The sequence below is a fragment of the Leopardus geoffroyi genome, chromosome B4 (genome assembly GCF_018350155.1).
Source record: "Leopardus geoffroyi isolate Oge1 chromosome B4, O.geoffroyi_Oge1_pat1.0, whole genome shotgun sequence".
NCBI classification, from domain to species: domain Eukaryota; kingdom Metazoa; phylum Chordata; class Mammalia; order Carnivora; family Felidae; genus Leopardus; species Leopardus geoffroyi.
In genome coordinates, this window is record NC_059341.1 from 46,703,220 (window position 1) to 46,718,308 (window position 15,089).

The window sequence follows — 15,089 nt, forward strand, 5'->3', positions numbered from 1 at the left end:
TCTTTTCTTTACTCCTCTGGTCGTTAGCCCATCAACCAAGCGAAGGGGGCTGAGTGAAAGGCAAAGCCACAGAATACCCTGGATCTGCTTTCTTGTTAGGGGCAAGGATCTGCCGGGCTTTTGTAATCCCATGATGGCAGTCCTCATGTCAGCCTCTTCAAAAACAGGAGAAAACATGGAAATGGCGCCCATTGCTGGCTTCTCTCCCAAGAAATACAGAGTTTGGACAAGTAGACCATCACCTCGCCGAATCCTTGTTTCTTGTCGGCAGGTAGATAACTGCTCCCCGTTCGAACAGATCTTGTCAAACCCTGTCCGTGGCTGCTACCCTGTCTTCAGGTCTTACGTGTCCAGGCCATAATTAAACTCTTCTGTTAAAATAGGGACATCACAGGAGCTGGAGGTTTGGGCACCTGACAATTACTACGATATCGGACAAGAGGATTTCAAAGACTTCCTGTAGGTTTCCATCTTCACTGGGCTGAAATAGAAGGTGCAAATTTAGCCCAGCTTGGGCCTCGAGTGACGCCGGTTGATTGATGGCTGGGAACCAAAATGGCATCTCCTTTGAACTAAATGGGTGATAATGAAGTGAAACTCAGCAACCTTCCTCTCATCTTTCACTGTCAGAGTCTCCTCTCTGCCTCTGGCGTCACGCGGAGGCTCTTCTGCCACTGCTATACCCCATGCTTCCACTTGATGGCGGTAAAACCTCAGAGATCAGCCTCAGGGAGTGCCCGGTGCAGAGACAGAACCAGAGACATTCAGTAGGCTTGAGGCAAATGCGTCCCATTTTAAAAGGCTTGTATGTATGAGCTGTTCGTGTCCTCCCTCCCACCATCATTAAAGGACCCATGTCCTCTGCCAGACGTTCATTGCCCGGTGTGTTAGTTTTGTGAAACTCTGCAAGGTATTCTAGCAGCCCATTTGCATGCAATCTGGCACCTTTACCGATAACGGTGTCAGATGCTGTTGTTATTAATGTCGACGAATATTTATGTGGTGAGAACATTGACTTTTTGTCAGGGAAAGCATGCCAAAACAAAGAGTACAGCCTGGCCCTGGAAAGTCAGCAGTAAAGCCCATCCCTCCCGGTCCCCTGCCCCCATGCATTCTGGGTTTCCTTCCTTCATTTCTAGCCTTGTCATTATTGCTGAGAGCCGAACTGTGCCCAGCTGATCTTTTCCTTCCTGGCCCACTTCCTTCTGTTGCTATCGGGGTTTGCAGGTTTGCTGCTGTTCCAGCCCCGATCTGAAGCATGGAAGTATTTTGGAATTGGAGCATCAGAAAAATCTTTCTCAAGTGTGGACTGCTGAAACCTGGGGTCTGGGAAATTGGCCTCCGGGTTGTAGATTGTTGGCTTTGCACATGGGATGGTCCAGCCTGTGGTCGTCTTCTAGAATCTCTTCCATCCAGGGCAAACAATGCTTTGTCCACCCCCCGCCCCCAGCCGTGGCTTCAGGACGTTCCAGGTATGCAGATGGGTCTGTGTGGCAGGGTATTAGTGCCTGACCCTCACTTCTGCCACCTCCAGATTGCTAGAACTCTCTGAACCCTTCAGAATGAACACTCCAGTGCCTACAATGTTGGCGTTTGAGGTCACAGAACTTCTTCAGTTGGGCCCCCTGGCCTTCATTTTACAGAGGAGAGAACTCAGGCCTAGTGGACTCAATACGACTGGGGCCAGATTTCGGATTCTGTGTTTTGTCTACTGGCAACACTTGCGTGGCCAGTTTTAGACCCTTCCCCCACCCTCCCACCCCTGCCCCAAAGTGGGTGTTTGAATAAAGAATCCAAGAAAACGGCCATGGTCACTCTGTATTTTAATTTTTTTTTTTTTCAACGTTTATTTATTTTTGGGACAGAGAGAGACAGAGCATGAACGGGGGAGGGGCAGAGAGAGAGGGAGACACAGAATCGGAAACAGGCTCCAGGCTCTGAGCCATCAGCCCAGAGCCCGACGCGGGGCTCGAACTCACGGACCACGAGATCGTGACCTGGCTGAAGTCGGACGCTTAACCGACTGCGCCACCCAGGCGCCCCTGTATTTTAAGCTTCCTTCTCATTTTACTTTGCCTCCTGAATTGCCTTTTCTTCCCCTGACTTCCTGTCTAGTGTCTCCTCTCCCTTCTGCATGCAAGCCGTGGAGAGAAGGAGGGGGTGACGATGGGCATATTGTGGTTAACCCCAGGTCACTCCCCAACGAGCCCCAAGCCAAGGGAACATTTGCCTCTTGGGAAAGTAGAGTGTCAGAGGAGGACTTGTAAGACAAGACAGGATTCTTCATTTTCCCTGCCAGCGTGATAATCCTTCCTCTTCCCTGACTCCCATACTGAGTCAAAACCCATCCCCAGCACCTTCCTGTTTTCCTGGTTGTATGGAGTTATCTGTCCCCTCAGGGGGCTTTGTTCCAGCCCTCTGGAGTCTTTTACTCCTGTGTAGTTCCTGAGGGCACATTTCTGAGGCAGCCCTTGAAAAACCTTTGAAAGTAACAGTTCTATAGTTGTGACCTGACCCACGCGTCTCAAGCACCAGATCCAAGCGTGATGATCTCAAGAGAAAAGAAGGTGGGGGCATCTGAGTGGCTCAGTCGGTTAAGCATCCGACTTCAGCTCAGGTTCGTCGGTTCGAGTCCCGTGTCAGGCTCTGTGCTGACAGCTTAGAGCCTGGAACCTGCTTCAGACTCTGTGTCTCCCTCTCTCTCTCTCTGCCCTTCCCCTGCTCTCGCTCTGTCTCCCAAAAAATAAATAAACATTAAAAAAATTGGAAAAGAAAAGGTGAAATTTTGATGGAATTTGGTTACTGCATGTGTACCAGCTACATCAGTTCATATTATTGTCTATCATTCCTGCGGGATTTCTATCAACTCAAAAAAAACCTCTGACAAACCCATGTAGCTTTGCCCTGAGCTCTGCGGCGTGGTAGGAGGGGACTAGCACCGTATCCTGTGATTACGTAAAACTACTTTCTCTCTCTTTCCCTAAGAAGGAATAAATCCAGATCAACATTTTTTACCCATAAGAAATTGAAGCGGAAAAAGCATATATTGATTTTGGCACAATATCTTTATGAACAAGATGGAAAAAGGCAGGGGTAATGGTAATAGAGTTAGGTGCAATCATAAGGCAAACATTCAAGAAGAGATCATTTAGAGATGGAGGTCTCTAGCGGTTTCCCACAGGGCTTTGTCTTTCGATCTGTTTGGGTAACACTTTTATCAACCACCTGGTTAAAAACAAAGCATGGTTTATCAAATTTTGCATGCGACACATTAGGAAAAGACTGAATAAAAAAATGAGAATACAAATGTATTGCAAAAGACTGGAATAAAGATCCCAAACCAAGAATTTAGTTTAATGAATGTAGACGTATTCATACCTCCCAAATAAATTACATAAATATTGTTTGGAAAGGCTTGGATACCGACCGGCGATGTGGTTCAGCAGGCAAAAGGCCAACGCGATCAAAGGCAGCACTGATAAAATTGTGAAGTCTGGATCAGGGCAGCTGCTGTTCTCGCTGAACTGGGAACATGTTACCCCACCCCAGATTATTAAATCCATTTCTGCACGTCTCACTGTAATTGGGCAGCTTCTAACAGGGGAGCTGTTTCTAGAATTACATGATATACAGCACGGTTGATGGAAATGGAGCTCTTTCACCTGGAGAGGGCAAGACTTCTGCAGGCTACGTTATCCTCGACACAGGTCACATTTAGTGGGAGCTTACTCTGTGCTAGGTTCCATTTTAAGGGCTCTATTTGTATAATATCATTTCATAAACCGTATGAGTTATTATGACCATTTATCTCCCTTTTGCTTCATACCTGCAGAAATGGAAGCCCTAAGGTACATAGCGACCAAGTGATAGGGCTGAGGGTCAAAGATCCTGGGCTGTCTCAGGATCTCTTACGCATAACCCCTCGCTGCCTCTGATAACGACAGCATAACAGGTGGCCGAATGGTTAGAAATTTCAGGGATGCAGCTCCCAGAAGAACTTCCTGCAAAGCGGTGGGTTAACTCCTGCTAGATGTATTCAAGCTCAATGACGCTCTGTTGAGGATGATACGGGGCGTCCCGTGTTGGGAGTAGGCTGGACTAGGAGGCTCAAGGAGTCTTGGAACTGTTGGGGTTTTGGAGTTTTACTTGGCATGTTGTTGTTCCTGGCATTGGATTCTAAGGACCGTGGAGGGGTTATCGGTTTTACTGTGCCGTTTTCTTCTCCCACACCTGCAACCCCAAACACTCCCTCAGCCCTCAGGGGAAAAGGAAAATGCTCTTCATTGGACACACCCTCACCTGTTACTAAGTTGTGTTATTTTTGGTTGTCATAATCCATCCCCTGGCTGGTAGTTTTATTTTACAGAACAATTCCTCACAGCTTTGCTTTGGAATGGAAGTGACCATGCGAATACTTTGCATCTGTACTTAATAACGCTGTATTGTGATACGATGATCAATCATGTGGACTCCTCTGCAAAGAGACTTGAACTTAGTAGAAACTAGCGTGCACCCCCTGCCTCAGGAACATGCAGTCAATGCCTGAAATATAGCCCGATGGAGTTCTTTGCACAAAAGCTATCATTTTTTAAGTACAAAAAAACAGGTCCATGGTGTTCTTTGAGGGCGATTAATTGCATAAGAAAGAAACTCATGGTTTGTATTCTCAGCAAAATCAAAAAGGTTTGTGGGTTGTGCTTGCATAGCCTGAGCTTAGTCATCTGAGTCATAAACCCGTGAACTCGTCGAACGCTTTGGGAACCAGGGAGCGGGTCAGAGGGAGCATCTGAGTGTACTTAAGTAGCTGCCAGAGGGGGAGGCAGACAAAGCTGAACTGGGGAGGGAGTGTGGGAGTGAGGGAAGGGTGGGGAGAGAAGGCCCCTAGGTAGGAAGGAAGGGTTAGAAAATCAGGGACCTGGCAAAATAAGGAAGAAAAAGGTATCATGAGGTGAAATGAAAGTTAAGGCCTTGAGAACCAGAAATCCAGGAAAACATGAAGGGACAATTCCCAGAGTGTCCTGAGCGGTCCATGCAACTGGGCAACCGCATCACAGAAGGGCTTAGTAAGAGAGGTTATTTTTGTCTCTAAGTTACCAGAAGCCCTCGCATCATGAACGAGGGGGATGATGTGAGGAGAAGCAGCCTCCAAAAGGCGTGGACCCTGGCCTGCGAACAAGGTGGTTCTTTTTGTGGTTCTTTCATTTCATACTTATAAAAACCGTATGAGTTATTATGATTACTTATCTCCCTTTTGCTTCATACCTGCAGAAATGGGAGCCCTAAGGTGACATAGAGACCAAGTGATAGGGCTGAGGGTCAAAGCCGGGTGGGCTGCTTTGGGATCTCTTACACACAACCCCTTGCTGCCCCTCTGCTGTCTGCGGTAATGACAGCAGAACAGGTGGCCCAATGGTCCCATAGCCCCCTTCAAAGGCATTGGTTGGGCCTTCTGTCCCTTCCTTTTCCTGACATACCCGGTGGCTGTGACATACCAAACGGGAACCTGAAAACTTTGCCCACCCAGGGAGCTGGTATGTATGTGTGTGTATGTGTGTGTGTGTGTGTGTGTGTGTGTGTGTGCACGTGTGTGTTACATGTTATTTAAAGAGGAAATAAGAGGATAGGAAAAAAGATCGTTCTTTTTCGTTAGAATAATTGAAAAAACTTTTTATTTTAGAGAGAGAGAGAGAGAGAGTGCTCAAGTGGGGAAGAAGGGCAGATGGAGAAAGAGAGAGAGAGAGAGAGAGAGAGAGAGAGAGAGAGAGGATCTGAAGTAGGCTTTATGCTCAGCAGAACCCAGCTCGGGGCTTGATCCCACGACCCTGGGATCATGACTTGAGCCAAAATCAAGAGTTGGATGCTCAACTGACTGAGCCACCCAGGTGCCCCAAGAAAGATAGTTCTTTATCAATTCTGCATAAAGGATAAAAGGAGTTTTCTCGCTCTCCAAGTATCTTTTCAGCAGTCTGTGAGAGTCTCAGAGATCCCTAGTACGGGTGTGGGGTGTCTGCTGGGGTGTATGCACGTGTGCACACTCACCTACACAACACATCTATGCGTGTAGCCAGAGATCAGATGTAATTGTGAGGTACAGAGTCACTTCCACAGTGAGGTGAAACCATTGTCCTTAATCTTATTCTCTCTGTGTATGCAAATATATCATGCCGGTAAAAAAAATCATTCCATTCAAATCAGTAACAAAACAGAAGTTGATTGCAAAGTGGAGAAGTGATGCATGTCACCAAGTGTTGTGACCGAGGACTCATGACCCACCCCTGTGACCTGGCTTTCCACGACCTTTCTCATATGCCCTTAGGGTGGGTGATGTGACAATCAGAGAGCATTACCTCGCTATCTATGGCCTCCCACATCCCTGCTTTTCTCAACATCTTTTCTTCCAGAAAGGCATTCCAGTCTGAAAGGCTTTCCTATATATAGTGAAGAAATTTGAGGAGATAACTTATGTATCAGATGAGGTTAATCCCAGGTAGGTTTTCACGAGGTTTAGGTTTGGCCTAAACCCTTAGGCAGGACCTCTCGTTCATATTCACCTATTGGGACACCTAGGAAGTGACACGAATATTTTAAGACACACGGGGGTAAGCGGATGCTGCTGCTCATTGCCAAGACATGGCCAGTCTGGGGCTCTGGTCACCTCAAACCCTGCCCGGCTGCCCCTGGGTCTAGGGAACTGACATTTCTCCATCTTGTGATCCCTTCCAGGACTCCTTGCCTCTCTCCTGTCTGGTTTGCCAGTCCTTCTTGGGTCTGACCCTGCAAGTTAGAGTTCTTAATGGTGCCAATAATTCCCTTCAGAGATGAGTTTTTCTGTAAGTCCTTCCCTTGAGGGGCCCAGCTCTACATGGCTCCCGCTCAGGTCTTGCCCCGACTCTTCCCAAATCTCCCCAAACTCTTCTTGACAGTGTTTACACCTCAGTCCAATGTGGCGTCCTTTGTGAGGCCTCCTACCAGTTGAGTAATGCTGGTCTCCCACGGTAGCTGGTCTTCAGAGGACCACCCTGTTTGTGTCCGAGTACTCAAAATTTGAAGTTATATTTATTGGCTGGCTTACCTGCTTTTCTCTTACTCTTCTGTGTGCTTCAGGAAGACAGGAACTCGTTTTGTTTCCTTCTGTATTTCCCAGGGCCCAGCACAGTGTCTGCACGTATAGGAGCATTTGTTGCATGAACGAATACAGTTTTGGGGAGAAAGGTGTCTTTTTGTTTGTCACAGGCTAATTGGGATTATAACATCTCATTTAGAGAACACCACTGTCAAATTCCCTCTGCTCTGTTCTGGTGTCTCCATTTCTTCTGAAATAATTTTGATGGATTTCAGCTGATCAGCCATGAGGTTCTTATTTTTTTTTTATTTTTATTTTTTCATATAAGAACACTTAAATCCAATGTGATAAAAGCTACTTACAAGCCTGAGGCTTGGAGGAAAGAAAGGAAATTCTTTAGTTTTTGGGCTGAGTGCCTTTCATCACATCCAAGTTTTATTTCCCTGAGGCTTTTCTTTGTCGAGCTTGGGAAAGTGCTGTTTCCTACGAGAACCACACAAGAACCAACTTCAAATATAAACGAGAAAAGCATCCCCAAAGCAAAAATCAGAGAACCATTTTAGATTGATCCCCCCAAAGATCAATTGCAATCTTCTTCTTCTTTTTTTTTTTTTCAAGTGCATTACTTTTCTAAACTGACTCGAACCAAATAGATGAACAAGGACCTTCCAGCCTGTATAAACCAAACTGGAAATCGATGAGCATATGCCAGCAGGTAGGCTCAGAAAGGATTTAACTTCCTAAATTTAAGGCAGTAAGCTGCTTCTGGCAATGTTTTCTCTTAGGAGAACGGGGTGAGTGTGTCCTGGGCTGAACATGACTCTGGACAAGGGGAGGAGGGGAGGTGCAGATTGGAAGCTGAATGTTTCCAGTGACAGGACTGACTCATAAAATCTTTCCATTGATTGTGCCATATCAAGCCAATCACTTCCTGCCTTCCTGGGCCAAGTTGGGAAAGCCTGGACACTCTTTGCTACAAACCAGAGCAAGGAGGGAGACCTCCCTTGTTAACAGAGTGGTGCTTGCTGAATTCACACTATCTTTTTTTTTTTTTTTTAAAGTTTATTTATTTATTTTTGAGAGAGAACGGGGGGGAGGGGCAGAGAGAGAGAAAGAAAGAGATAGAATCCCAAGCAGGCTTCACACTGTCAGCACAGAGCCTGATGTGGGGCTCGAACTCACCAATGGGGAGATCATGACCTGAGCATAAATCAAGAGTCTGATGCTTAGCCAACTGAGCCGTCCAGGCACCTCACACTACCTTCAGAGTCACACGGGAACTTGTGAAAAATGCAGTGTCCCGGGGCTGTCTCCTGGAGGTTCTGATTTAGTAACTCCGGGTCTGACTAGGAGAATTTATATTTGGAACAACTGTCCCAGCTGATTTGTCTGATTCTGCAGGTTTGAGGAAAGGCATTGGATAGTTAGCCACGTTTGTTCTTCTTTGGCAGATCCACCAATTTTCCAGGCAAGCCCGGGTCGCTGCCTCCTCAACCTTTGAATTCCAAGCCAGAGGAAGACTCTCAGTATGTTCATTCAGCGTGTCATGTGGTTCTGTGGACAGTACTTAGGTCCTCTCTCTGGAAGGATCTTGGTGGAGATGTCCCAGTGGTTGAGGTGGGACTGGGATATCAGGAGACAATCCCTTTAGGGATGGAATGGCCTTTGCCAGCACTAGGACCCCACTTGGGGCCCCCTCCTTATGCTCCTGGTACAACCACACCTTCCCCCCAGTTTCCATCTTCGCCTCTAAGCTCCTTCCCAAGTCTCTCCCTGTCTCTATTAGAACTCCACGGCCTCCAGTGCATCTGCGAATTTCCATTTCAAACTCCGCTCATGCACGACTACTCATCTCTCCTCTCCACCCCCACATGTGTTCTTCCTGGGTTACCTCTTCTACAAAACAGAATCATTATCCACCTAGTTACCCCGGCCAGGATCCCGACTTCTCCCCCTTCCTCATTCTTTGCATCTAATCCCACATATCTGTTTAAGGCAGTGGTTTGCAACCCTGGCTGCAAAACATAATCATGTGGAAAGATTTTTTAAAACATACCCATGCCTGGGCTCCACTCCCAGAAATTCTGATTTAATTGGTCTGTGGTGAGGTCAGGCCCTGGAGAGCTTTTTTTTTTTTTTTTAATTTTTTTTTTCAACATTTATTTATTTTTTGGGACACAGAGAGACAGAGCATGAACGGGGGAGGGGCAGAGAGAGAGGGAGACACAGAATCGGAAACAGGCTCCAGGCTCTGAGCCATCAGCCCAGAGCCTGACGCGGGGCTCGAACTCACGGACCGCGAGATCGTGACCTGGCTGAAGTCGGACGCTTAACCGACTGCGCCACCCAGGCGCCCCAGCTTTTTTTTTTTTTTAATGTTTATTTATTTATCCTGAGAGACAGAGAGTGAAGCGGGAATGGGACAGAGAAAGAGAGAGAAAGAGAAAGAAGAAGAAGGGGGAGGGGGGGGGCAGAGAATCCCAAGCAGGCTCCATGCAGCCAGCGTAGAGCCCAATGCAGGGCTCGAACTCACAAACTGTGAAATCATGACCTGAACCAAAATGAAGAGTCAGATGCTCAAACGGTTGAGCCACGGGGGTGTCCCAAGCCATGGAGAGCTTTTAAAACTTCCCAGGTGATTCTAATGTGTAACCAGGGTTCTCTCTCCCCCAGTTACACACTTCCTTCCGCAGGAGGCAAATCTGATCAGCTGGGGTGGGGGAGGCAGGGGGAGGAGGGTAAGGCACTTACCTTGGGCACAAAATTCAAGGGAGCACCAAGACCCGCAGTAATCAAGGTAAATAATATGTTTGAAAATCAAAATGAAGGCAAAAAAGACCACGATAAACAACACATCAACATTTTATAAAAACAGCCTGTTGCGGTTTGTTTGTTTTACAACCCTGCATTATTTCGCAACAGGAGCAATTGTTTCCAATCGGGCCGTGGTTCCCAGGCTTGTGTGGCTGTCCTGTCTCTCCTGTGGGTTTATGAGGGTTGACAGAGGCGTGTGAACAGATTAGGCAATGGACTTAGATTTTTTTCATTGGAGATTTTCTATTTGGTTCAAAGTACGGGAGGTATTTTGGTAAGTATAAACAGGAACGCTCATTTTGCCTTTTGTCTGAGTTTCCAGCGCGGCTCAATACAGCATGGGCTTCTCCCTTTGGAGCTCCTCCTTCCCAGGGCTACATTCCTGCCTTTGGGATAGAAGCTCTGTGTGAGTTGACCAAGCCCAGCTCTCCAGCCCCATGTCCGGTTGCTGCCCCTGTTGTGCATTTGTGCTCTAGCGATAACGAATGCCTCGCGGTTCTCTGGATGTGTCTTCATTTTCCTCGCAGCTACACCTTTACACGGGTATTTTTTTCTGCCCTGCAAATCTGGGTCATTGCAGTCAGCTGAGTAGTTTGTTGTTGTTGTTGTTGATTTTTGTACCGCACAGAGACACCTGGCTGAGATGGTGAGCAGGGTTGGAATTTAGCCTCGTTCCGCTTGCCAAGCCCTGTGTCCTGGCATGAGGCTGCCTCCCTGGGGGTTGGGGGTGGGGAGGCACCTTTTCTAATTCATCCACCCGTAGGGGGCACATTTTTCTGGTTTGCACGAAGACTCCTTGTTGGTGGCTGCTCTGAGTATCATTCCCTGTATCATCTGCCCCATGAATTCCTGCCTACCATTTAAGACAGAGCTCGAGCTTTTGACCTCCACTGTGAAGTCTTCCTTGCCCTCAGTCTCTCAGACAGAGTGACTCTGTGTTCTTCTTTTTTTTTTTTTTTTTTTTTTTTAATTTTTTTTTTCAACGTTTATTTATTTTTGGGACAGAGAGAGACAGAGCATGAACGGGGGAGGGGCAGAGAGAGAGGGAGACACAGAATCGGAAACAGGCTCCAGGCTCTGAGCCATCAGCCCAGAGCCCGACGCGGGGCTCGAACTCACGGACCGCGAGATCGTGACCTGGCTGAAGTCGGACGCTTAACCGACTGCACCACCCAGGCGCCCCAAAGTGACTCTGTGTTCTAAGTCACCACCTCATCCTCTGCGTGCTTTTATGATGGCAGCTTTCTCAGCGAATTGTAATTATGGGAACAACCATGGAGCCACCTGGCTGGCAGATTCGTCTGGCATATATCAGTCAAGAACAGGGTGGTTCTTCTTTAATCTAAGGATGTCTTTGAAGAGCACTAGAACAATCAGTGGTAAAGTAAAGCATCCAGAGAAGTAACTCCTTTCCCTTCAGGACACCAGACAACTGGTTCATGGCTAAGTTAGTCGGAATGTGCTGGGCCAGCTAAGGCAACAAGTCCGACTCTGGGTGAGTTAATACCAAAGTCTGATTTCTTGTTTAGACTACATCTTCATCATGGAATCCAGATGGATGGAGCTTGCCACCGTGGAAGAAAAAGAATCAAACTCCCGATGGCCCTGCGCCAGCAATTAATTGCCTCTGCCTGGCTTTGACTTTGCAAATAACATTCTCTCTCCTCCAACTTATTGGCCAGAATTAGTGCCATGGTTCCACCCAACCTCACAAGGGCAATCCTGCCATATGCCTGGAAGGCAGGAGAGTTTGAAAAACGTTTGGCAAACAGCACTTACGACTACCGGAGCTGACACTTTCCATAGAGTTGACGCAGTTTCCTTATTTCCTAAAGGCTCCTGTCATTTGTTTTGGTGTTTAGAAAAATGGGTTATCAACATCAGAACATGGCGATAACAACTGTAGCTAAAAACCAAAGCACAGTCTTTTTTGGAAATCTTTCAGTGACATCTTTGCTCATAAATAAGGATTCTCATGGGGTTTGTGTCTGTTGCAGTTTACAGATGTAGTTCAGATTATGCTGTAAAAAACAGCAGAGTGGTATAATATGTATAATATGTATAATATGATACATATTATATAAATACATAAAAATTAAATGTATATAACTATCACATGAATATATAAAAATTAAATATATAAACATATAAATAAATGGATATATACATACATAATTGAAATAAATTGCCTCATCCATCCAATTGCTCAAACGAGATAGCGGATGTGAAAACTGTTTGTAAAGTGCTAAAACGTGAAGGGCTGTTTAAAAACAAATTATTATTAGCCTAAAGGACCAGTCATCCCAAAGATCCATCTATTCTAAGATCTTATCCTGCTATAGGCATCTCCTTGTTTCTTTTCCATGGATTTTCATTTGCTTTTTTTTTTTTTATTTTTTTTTATTTTTTTTAAATTTTTTTTTTTTTTCAACGTTTATTTATTTTTGGGACAGAGAGAGACAGAGCATGAACGGGGGAGGGGCAGAGAGAGAGGGAGACACAGAATCGGAAACAGGCTCCAGGCTCCGAGCCATCAGCCCAGAGCCTGACGCGGGGCTCGAACTCCCGGACCGAGAGATCGTGACCTGGCTGAAGTCGGACGCTTAACCGACTGCGCCACCCAGGCGCCCCTTCATTTGCTTTTAAAACAGGCCCCTAATAATAACAGGTCTAGCAAACATTTTTAAAAATGTGAATCAGCTGTAAGTTCAAATCAAAACTCAAAAAGCTCAGTTTTTCAGACTGACAGAAAGTTTCCAGACAGAAATTGCCCTGGGAGTAATGCCATTTGGAGTTGACATTAAGGAATTTAAAAATGAATTGCAGATGAAGTCTACACAGAGTTCTTCTACATACCAATAAAGTCCAGGTGGGAGCTACGACAAAACGTTCCCTTTGTACAATATATTTTTAAAAGTTCAGCCCTGTTAGTATGTTCAGGTGGGCTCTGTTTTTGGAAGATGTGCACATCTATAAGACTCTTAAAAACAGAATAACTAAGCAGTGAATTTCACATTTAAAAAGAATTTTATTGGGGCGCCTGGGTGGCTCAGTCGGTTAAGCGTCCGACTTCAGCTCAGGTCACGATCTCACGATCCGTGAGTTCGAGCCCCGCGTTGGGCTCTGGGCTGACCGCTCAGAGCCTGGAGCCTGTTTCCGATTCTGTGTCTCCCTCTCTCTCTGCCCCTCCCCCGTTCATGCTCTGTCTCTGTCTCAAAAATAAATAAACGTTAAAAAAAAATTAAAAATAATTTTATTTTTTTTTATTTTTTGTTTTAACTGTTTATTTATTTACTTTGAGAGAGAGAGGGAGAGCACGCACCTGAGCGCATGGTTGGGGGGGGAGGGCTGGAGAGAGAGGGAAAGAAAGAATCCCAAGCAGGCTCCACACTGTCAATGCAGAGCCTGACGCAAGGTTCCATCTCATGAACCAGGAGATCACGACGTGAGCCGAAATCAAGAGTCAGATGCTTAACTGACTGAGACACCCAGGCGCCCCTAAAAGGAATTTTAAAATCGTGCTCCCTTGGTACATTTATATCACATAAAAGAACATGTTGGTGAGTTAAAAATGTCAGTTTCGTCAAGTAAAATATATATGCAGTACTATAATTTATTTTCTTTCCCTGTGTTTTACACCTTTTTTATGGATAGCTTCCTCTGTATCTGCTTTACTGCGTGTACTCCATTATCCTATAGTAATTGGGCAATAACAGATATGACTGAAATCCCTACCAGTTTAGTTTATCTTGAGCCCTGTGATGACACATAGTTATCTCAAGAGCTTGTGACTATAATCATGTGAAAGTCCTGTTGAAATGAAAAATTATGTCTGACCTCAAATGAAAGGACTTGTGTAAAATAAAGTGCGAACACATCTCATATCAAATGCCAATCTTGTACATGTGAATGTTTTTCTCCGAGAACATATAAAAGTCAATAAGATCCGCTTACTTTTCATATTAAAAAAACAGTCTGCCTAGAGGATTCATCCTGTTGGAGATCTGGTGCAACATTTCCAAACCCAGATTTGATTTATCTACTGATTAAATGTGGCTTGAGTTCTAATAGTTCCACTCTCTTTAGAAAAATCCAGGAAGATATCCAATGGCACTTCCGAAGCGTACTTGGTAGTTCTTTGAGTGACGGATGAGATCAATATTGGAAATTCCTCATTCAACTCACCTCTCCGATCTGACAGCTGGACTATCACAGTAACCCAATCACACTGATTTTCTTGAGACTTTCTTGAAAGCTGTTCCAGGAAAAGCATTCTAATAACGTTGTCAGCAGTGGATGCATCCTCATGCTTCCTGAGTCCTCCACTTTGAAGCCCTTTGAATAAATAAATTCTGATACGTGTTAAAATGCAAACTTAATTTTAACTCATCTGTCTGTGAAAGGCAGCCAGTATGATCTCTCACAGAAGACCGGGAGCTTAAAACTGGCTTGAGCCATCAAGACATTTTCAACGACTCCAAGGAGATGTCTGGGATGTCAAGCATGTCTCCTTAGAAGTCGAGGTCTTCACGATTGCCCCCCGTTGAATGTTAATTGAGAAGCGCCTTCTTCTCGCGAAAAATACAGAGGCTTTTGTACCAAGGAAGCACACATACGTTTTCTAGTTTATTGCTCATCAATTGTGTGCTTATAAAGGAGATGAGTAGGCTTATTCTGAGGAAGATGCTACAGAAATATCTTCTCTACCATCTGAGCTTGAGGCAAAAAGAGAACTTCATTCTGCCACAACTTAAGGGCTTGGTATGTGACACCCCTGGGTCCTTATATTATCAGAGAAAGCTTCTGGGAAAAGGTAGACTTGGAACTGATTGGGGGAGGAGAAAAAGAGGATAGCAAGGCATGAATCTGGCCAATCTGAAGGAGAAAGAATCCTGGAAAAAGGGGTCATCTGTTTAAAAGAAGAGAGAAGGGCACCTGGGTGGCTCAGTCAGTTGAGCATCAGACTCTTGATTTCGGCTCAGGTCATGGTCACAGGGTCATGGGATTGAGTGCCGCAGGGGGTTCCGTGCTCTCTCTCCCTCTGCCCCTCTCCCCCACTTGTGCCATCTCTCTCTAAAAAAGAAATAAAAATAAAAAAAACAATAAAAGGAGAAGAAGGAATAATGGTAGAGAGCGTGAGAGAATTTAGCCTGATGAGACCACAGCTTGAAATAAGGCATGCTAACTGGAAGCCTTTAAGCTTACGGGGAGA